Genomic DNA, 8,872 nt, shown 5'->3' with positions numbered 1-8,872 from the left:
AATAGGAAAAATTAAACATAAAGCCCTATTAGGTTGCTTTAGGCAATTACTGAAAATGTTTTACTCATTAAACTTTTCTTTAAAATCTCTAAAAATGCTATAAACGCAGTGGTTTATTTGCTTAATGTCTGTGTGGTTATTACATCACTAAACTAATACTGTGAAGAGGCCAAATTCACCTCCACACTGGCTCAGAGCTAAAGTTGGTCATTGTCTTTGTGCACTCTCACTATCCATTAGTAGATGACTCCCTCCTTTCCAGAGTACTCATAACACCTACCTAGTCCAAATTCTGCATAGTTCTAGTCGGGATTTTAGACCATTTTACACTATTGTGTTTGTTTACTTGAAATCCCAGACCTTTTATGTAGAAAAGTTTGCTGCAATTTGACTTTGCAGTCCCACAGCTTCATTAGCTGTCCAGAGTACATAATTTATCCCTAGTTTGGTTTCTTTTTTCTTGCTTCAAATCAGGCTTATTTTTTCTTTACTCATCTTTTTCAGCCTTTGTCCTTCTCCTGGTTTGCAAAACCCCATGAATCTCAGTTGTCCTGCTGTGATATTGGTGTATCCATTGCTGGGAGCAGCTGAGGTGGGACAGTCAGTAATGATCATTCTGGAGGGTATTGGGTGTGATGGTAGAATCCCAAACTTAGGGCAAATTGATGGGGAAAATGTAAACTCCGTGTTCCTTTGAAGAACAACAGGACATCCACAGAGGTCAGATGAAGTCTCACCTTTGTGTCAGTTCAGTTTGCACAGCACATTGGTATTTTAAATACAAAGTCCTCTCTGCTGATTGCCTGCCTTAATGCAACCACTGCAAAAGGAAACAACACCAAAGTACACAGGAACTGCTGAAGTGAGGGCTTAATTCCCTTAGTGATGGCAACCTTAAATAAACCAACTTAGAAACCCCATGTTTTAATTTAAAATGAGTGCAGGAAATCTAGTAGACACAAAGTGGGAATATGAAACAAACTGGTTGAACTCTGAAAGTAATGCTGGAAAGAAACAGAAAAATGTGTTCATGGGGGGTTCCATTCTCCGGTGAGAAAGGGAAAAATTGTTGTCTCTGTATGAACAAAGTTAATTTCAAATTTTAATTCTTTTTTGAACCAAATACTTTAACACTCTTAAAAGTGTCTCACTAATGTGACATCAACTCTGATTTCTCAGTGGCTTCATGCTTTGTGTGGCGACAGAGCCCCACAGTGAGCATCACCCTGGGGAAGGGTGGGAGGGAGGGACGGTGAGAGGAAGGAGATTAAACAGGCTGTCAGAGGTGTGAGGAGCAGTGGTAACTCACTGGTTGTGTTATTGCTAAGCAGGCATTCTGACTTTTGCTTTCTTGGCTACTTTTGATTCTTTTGCTGCTCCTTTTTTCCTTTGTACTGGATGTTATCTGTTTTCTGTCATCTCAGTTTAAGCAGGAATTCCCTTAGGATTGTTTACTTCTGTGTTCACATCTGGTACTTTTCTCTGAGTTTTGCATCTTGCTGTTACTGCAGTGTAAATAAGTAACACCAGCAAAACCAGGTTTTTGCTCATGAATAGAGCTGTTGTTGTCAGTGTTTTCTGATAAGATCTGTCTTTTCATGGAAAGGAGCAATAAATCTTTTCTCCTTCACAGTTCTGAAATCTTAACAATACAGCATCACTTATTGTGATTTCCTTCCTAGTTCTTTTTCTTCCTGATTGTATCTTGCTCTCAGAACATAGGATGGACTTGGGGAGGCTGTAGAGGAGGAGGCAGCTGTGTGATGGTACATATTGTTCAATAAATAGAAATGTCAGGTTGTCAGCTTCAGAAGATAAGGCACCAGGAGAAAAAACTCCAAGCCCAGCTGTAAGATCCTGGTGCAGCCTGGTGGGGCACAGGCTCTCCTGCATGACAGGGTGAAGCTGTGGCTGTGTCACACTGAGCTTTGCCTCCCAAGCACATTGCCAATAACCGGAGTCCTCGTGGAAATAACCAGGGGACTGCAAGCTGTGAAATGGCACAAGGTGCTTTTGTAATGGGAGTTGTCAGATGGTCAAAGCTCGAGGTCCCTGAGATTAGGAACAGCATTTCCAGGGGACTGCCAAGGGTCTGGGAGCCCCGAGGATGTCACTGTGCCTGCTAAGGTCCAGCTCTGCCAAGCCTCCCAGCTCCTCACAAGCCTGGAAGCCTCAAGAACAGGAGTTCAGGACAGAATTGCAAAGTTCTGCACTGTGCACTTGAAGCTAAAAGTACAGAGATCAGCTCTACCAGAGGAAGGAAAATGCCTTAGTTCAGTTGGATCTCTCTGCAGCCCCATCTCCTTTGCCCTGTTTGACAGCAAACCATCAACCCCAGAGGAAAACACAACATTAGACTTTCAATGTGTGGTTGTAAAAACGGTGCATTAAAATACTCTGAAAAGAAAAGCAGTTTTTTAGTGATGCATAACGATAAAGTTACCATTTGGAAAGTATTTAATTAATTGTAAAATTGGTAGTTGAGATGTTCTTGTCTTAGAAAAGATTTTCATTATTGTCTCTGTTGGATAGCTAGAAAAATAGTTCTTTAATAGAGAATTTTCTTTAAACAGCATTTTCTACATTGAGTATGTGTTGTGGCTGTCACAAAATGCTGTTAATAGAAGAAGCAGCAGCTTTGGTCTTTGACCTTGTCATTGTTAATGTAGAAATTTAGCACTGTGTTTCCAGATGTAACATTTTATCCCAAATTGTTCTTCACTTCCCAGCTCTTGGCTATGTGTGCTCTGGTTTGCAGGAGTGGAAGGGGCAGGGGATTGTCCCCTGGGACCCCCCCAGCCCATCAGGCACAAGTGGCACTCACAGACCCTGGATCCCCTTTTGGGCAGCTGAGCTTCCTCCAGGATGTTCTGCAGTGAAATGCCCCCTTGCCCTGTGGTATATCACTGGTCCTTCTCACTTGTCTTCTGCTATAAATAGGAGAGTAACCAGTGAATTGAAAAGCCCTGGAAGGGACTGTCAGTGTTTAATTTTATATCAGAAACCTTTATATTCTTTTCAGCTGGGATAACAAATAGTTGCTTTTCTGGTTTTCAAAATAAGAAAAGGTCAAACATGAAGGCAAATGAAGAAGGAAATGCATCATTGATTCTGCTGGAGACAATGCACAGCCAGACCTAAAGATTCCTCCTTCCTGTGCCTAATATCCAAAAATAGAACTACCAGAGCAGTTCAAATGAACCAGGCTCTCTGCATTTGTGTAGAATCTTCTGTATGCTGCTGCCAGGGGCTGATACTTGTGAATTTAAATCTGACTTCTCTACTGTCTATATGTTTTTAGACAAATTAACTTAGTAAATTTTAGCCACGTGGAGAAATATTCCCCTCCATAGTGGGGCAATTTCAGGAAAACTCCTCCTGTTACTATTGATTCATAGCAGAACTTTGTAACTGGCAGAGGAGATGGCCAAGCTCAAGAGAACTGAGCAATGTCAGTGAAAATGAAAAACAGACATTCCCTCTAGACACTGTTCCGAATTTATGTGAAATATACCTTAAATATGACCCTTCTGGGACTGGGAATTTCAAATGCCATCTTCAATTCTCAGAAACAATACCTGAATTACATTACTGTGCAAGTTGTGGTTCAGCAGCTTCTATGCAGTGTTCCTCCAGCAGAGAGCACTTCCAACAAGGAAAGTCAGACCCATTTCCTTTAGCAGAGCAAGTGAACCCCAGGAGCTGTGAAAGTCAGACCCATTTCCTTTAGCAGAGCAAGTGAACCCCAGGAGCTGTGAAAGTCAGACCCATTTCCTTTAGCAGAGCAAGTGAACCCCAGGAGCTGTGGTTTGGGAGCTGCCCTGCCAAGGCTGGCCAGCAATCTGTTCCCTGCACTGCCAGCTCTGTGTCCTGCAGCCCCAGCAGCACCAGGTGCTGAGCTCAATATCAGTGACAAACACACACCAAAATGACTCAACCAACCTGTTCTGGATTCATTAAATGTTGCCTGTGATCTCACAGATTTATAATTGGGAGATTTAAGTAACTAAGCCAAGCTGACAGAGACAAAAAGGAGTCAAATGTAGAAGAGGAGCATCGGGTGGAGGTCGGTCTCTTCTCCCATATAACAAGCAACAAGGCAAGAGGAAATGGACTCAAATTGCATAGGGAGGGATTAGATTGGATATAAGGAAAAATGTTTTGACTGACAGGGTGATCAGGCATTGGAACAGGCTGCCCAGGGCAGTGGTGGAGTCACCATCCCTGGAAGTGTTCAAAAGGCATCTGCACGTGGCACCTGGGGACGTGGTGCTGTGCTGAGGTAACTGTTGAACTCCACTGTCTTAGAGGCATTTTCCAACCGTAACAGTTCAGTGATTCTATACATTTATAGTGCTCTGGTAGTCCCTAGAACACTTTCCCCATTGCAGATGCCCCACAGCTTTGGCAGAGCCATGAACACCTGCAGTACCCAAAGGCAGCCTCCACTCAAGTCCCTCCAGTCTGCAGCTTGACAGCATCCCCATCCCTAAAGCAATTCTGTTTATTTCTACACATCTCTTTCCTTCAATCCCCCAAATTTCTCCATCACTACTGGTTGCTCTTGGCTGGTTTCAGCCTGCTCACTGGAGACACCACCAAGGAGATGATCTTTTTATCCCTGCAGGGAGACCTTTGGTTACATAATCATGTCAGCTGTGACTTAGCATGACACCTGATTCTCTGGCCAGCTCTTGGACTGGCACTATCAAATCTTCAGAAACTCCAACAATTGCAAGCACTTTACTCCTGGGGCAGGAATGTATTAAAGCAGAACTAAAAATAATCTAAGTGCCTGCAAACCCTCCTGGAAGAGAGGGAAGGAAACCAGCAAACCTGGTCTACATTCCTTTTTTAACTTCAAGCACTTTAATCCAATAACAGAAAACAAAGGAAATCTCAGACCTCCTCTTATAGACATGCTGGAGGGAGCACAGATCTATTTCTAGCTTTGAAAGTCATTCAGCAAAGGCAGAAGCTCTCCAGACACACTGAACTGCTCTGCTCATCCTGAAATCAATGAAAATGATATTTGATGCTTATGTTGGTGTTACTAATAGTTCTTACACTCAAGTATGAAGTATTTGTTCAGTCTTGTTTGCAATATCTTTTTTTTGTCTGACCATTAAGGGGGGTGTTAAGTGATTTTTCTCTGAGCTTCCACTATAATTTTTCCTTTTTTCCTATGCATGTCTCTAGATGGCACCTAGGTCTTACACTGGGGAGTTCAGATTTCTTCCTTGGCTGAGAAGAAGATAGAGAAATTCAGCTGCTGAAGAATAATTTCTACTGAAACAAAACAAAACAATTCTTTTGTGTCTGGTACAGAATGTGTGTTTTTTAAAAGTCCTGCCTCCCATTTTCTTGCAGAGCCTCAGGGGCTTGCCAGGCCCAGCTGGATGGGAGGGCTCTGCTTGCCCTGCTGCCCTGGTGCAGATGGTGCCAGCAGAGGTGACTCATGCTGTCACCTCCCTGGAGCATGGCAATGACAGTGCTCAGGGCACTCCCCCCTGCTAGCTGGACACAGAAACATGTCATGGGGCTGAGTCACTGTGCCAGGGCTCTGCAGGCTCCCCAGCCCACTTATTTTCCTGTCATTTGGTGCCAGGTTTAGAAAATCTTCTGCTCCCGCTGTTTATTCGTGATGAGGTTTGGTTTTTTGTTGTTTCTTTCTGGCAAACAGAGAATCTGCTGTAGGTTGTGATGATATAGCTTGAAATACCATGAGAGAAAAGACTAATATGTGCTTGTGTGCTATCTCCAGGCATGCAGAGGGGGTTCTGCAATAAGCCATCAAGAAAGGGAAGAGCAGAAGTGCAGGCAGCGTGTCAGGAATCCACAAAAGCACACTGAGAATCCATCCCTAGTTCAATACTATTGCAATTACACCAGGAATGGATTTGGGCTCCTAACCAGAGAAATGTTTTATCATTCTCATAACTCATGTGTTTAGGGTTCCTGGACAGACATTTAAAGCTCAGCTCTGGAGGAAAAACTGCCATGTGTAACTGCTGCTTGCTTCACTGGTGTTTTCTCTACAATGTGAAAAGTGTCTTCGCAGGGACTGAAGAGAATGTACCATGTCTTCCGGAGAAGAGAAAGAACCTCTGTAGGTTAAGGGTTCCAAAGAATTTTTTTTCCTGTACTCTGCAGATTGCTGCTTTCCTTAAGATTTCCAAAAGCACTTTTTACTGCCTAAAGAGGTCTGACAGTAATACCAGGATGCTCTCAGTCAAACCCTGCTGACCATCCAGCTTCCAAATGACAAATACACTGGGATTTTTTTTTTTCAGAAGCAGCATTAACTTCTTCTGGGACTCTTGTAACTACTCACATCCAACATCCAGAGCATAAGGGGGAAAAGAAAGGAAGGTTCATAGTGACAGTACAGATTGAATGGCCTTCCAAGAGATTTCCTTTCCAGGAGTTCCTCTTCTTCCCTCTCCTTCAAGGGCAACAAGGCAGCTCTTGCCCAGGGCAGCACCTGTTGCCCTGCATTCAGTATTATTTGCCCTGCATTCACATTCAGTGTTGTTTGCTGGCAGATGTGGCATGTGCTTTATAGTTACAAGGAACCATACATCCTGCTTTCATTAAATCAGATGGACGAAGCTTTGGCATGGTCCCATATGTCCTTCAGCCCTCTCTTTAATCATTTAACCTCTTTTTTTATGACTTTTTTCCTAATCAGCACTGTGGAGTGGATGAAGCACAAAGGCTGTTTGACACAGATGGGAGGAAAGATGTTCCATGTGCTTGAGGGGATTGGTGCAGATGGTAGGTTCAGATTTTGCCCATCAGCACAATGCACCAGCCTGCAGAACTGGGACTCTGGAGAGGTCATCTGACTCTGATTTTTGGAATTCATGTGGTCACAGAGCTGTCACAGACCTAAAGTGCTTTGGCCACGGATTTACTTCTCTGCTGTGTGTTACAAAGCAGGAACAAAGTTTAGGGCTCAGGAAAAAGAGACACTGAGAATATACACGGAGTACCAGCTACATGCTCTGCAGTCAGACTGAAAACCAGCCAAAATAATGGGAGAAAGTGCAACTAAAGTTGCACCATGTGGCCAGTACCTTTGCCACAAGTTAGGCATGGGGACTGTAGGGAGTGCTGAACATGAATGATCTTGCTCACTCAGAATATACTGCTGGTGGTATTTTAAATTCCTGAAAATCCTCAGAGAAGAGCAGTGCCATTAGCTTTTTAGAGTTCCCCAGCAAGGGCAGGGAGCCAAAGTGATATAGTAAAGTATTTAATTAGTGTATTTCAGAGCTTCTCGAAATGAAGCCAAATCTTCTGAATCAGAAAAAAAAAATCCTCTCTGTCCATCACAGAGATCTCTTTTGTATAAACTCACTGTTCTCTTTACTAGTTGAGAGTGTGGCCTGATATCATTTGAATACAGCAGTTCGATATTGAACATTTCTTGCCAAGAAAATGTCATCTTTGTTAGGCATGGTCATCTTAGTCAGATGTACCAACATGCCCCCCAAAGTGCTTGAGCACTGAATAGATAAGGAGCTGTGAGCCTTGCTCATATCCCAGCACATTTTGAATTCTCACTCTCCTGGGAGGACAGTTTAAGATTAATTGATAAAAGTAATTCCACTACCATTTAGTGTGATGGATCTCAAGAGTAAAGCAGGCTTTGCTTGGGATGAGAGTGAATAATATGGGGAGCCTAAGCCAGAATATTCATCAGTAAAAACATCTCTGCCTCCAAAAGTCCTAAACACACAGAGCAAAGGACCTTGCTCCTGAGGCAAACATGCTGCTCTTCCCACCAAAACCAAGTCTTACAAGACAGATGGGCAGTGGAAGAGCAGATCCCAGTGGAAGTGACAGGGGTACACAAAGAAGGAAAAGAGATCAGGAATAAAGATTATTAGGAGAGGTATTTCATGGTTGTATTTTGGGAGGAGAGGGGTAAAAAGGCAGCAGGAATAGCTGTCATAGCACAGGGAAAGTAGCAGAACAGGCAAGATGGAGTTAACCCAAGCAGCAAATAGCAGAGGGATCAACATGTTTTACTAACAAGAGCAAAGCAGCTGAAGGACAGCTCCCTGCAGAGACCTGCAATCCTGGCAGGGACAGCACGGAGAATAAAAGCTCTTGGGGTGTGATTAAACCCTTATTTGTGCCAGAAACACCTACTTTTCCCACTCCTCACTTAATTCAATTATTTGGCTGCATTGTCCTTTGGGGCTCCCTCTCATGCACACACCCAGTGCCAGCCCCTGCTCTGATGGCACTTCAGCTGCTCCAGGGGCTCAGGCAGCAGCAAATCCCCCCCTCAGGCACAGGAGTGTGGAAAACAGAGCCCAGGGATCCATGGGCAGGGAGAGTGTTGGTGAGATCCGAGCTGAGAATGTACAATTAATCACACAGGCTGGGTTTGTGCTCTTCAGGGCATGATCTCCAAATGGAAGCCCCAGATGTGCCCTTGGAGCCAACACCTGAGCCCTGGCTGCCCCTGTGGCACTGGGATAAAACCTGTGCCAGGAAGCTGGTGCTGAAGGCTGCTGCCTTCCAGGGCAGTGATTCAGTGGCAGCTCTCAGGAGAAGCAGCAGTTTCAATGAGAACTGAAGGTGCAGTTTCTGCTGCTACTTTTCTTTTTTTAAGCTGTCTGCTGTGTCTTAATATTAATGGACTTTCTGCACATATCAAGGATTTGAAGCATTTAACATCAACCGGGGAGGACATTCACCCAAGGCACAAAACCTCACAAACAGATAAATGCCAAATGATGTCAGTTTCCAGATCTCTGGTGTTAGAGCTCAGTTATTAGTAGGATCACAAAGAAAGCTGGTGGTAGAATATGAACCTTGCCCTGGCTGTGCCAAATAATCTGTCACCCTCTGCTGC

General features: G+C 43.9%; 1 protein-coding gene across 2 annotated transcripts in view; it reads left to right on the top strand.

Moving 5' to 3' along the window:
- BMERB1 (bMERB domain containing 1) overlaps positions 1 to 8,872 on the top strand; it is a 23,969-nt gene that overhangs the window by 5,803 nt on the left and 9,294 nt on the right. The gene's annotated exons all lie outside the window — the stretch shown is intronic.

The sequence above is a fragment of the Geospiza fortis genome, unplaced genomic scaffold (genome assembly GCF_000277835.1).
Source record: "Geospiza fortis unplaced genomic scaffold, GeoFor_1.0 scaffold237, whole genome shotgun sequence".
NCBI lineage: Eukaryota > Metazoa > Chordata > Aves > Passeriformes > Thraupidae > Geospiza > Geospiza fortis.
This window is presented reverse-complemented; position numbering and strand designations above follow the sequence as displayed.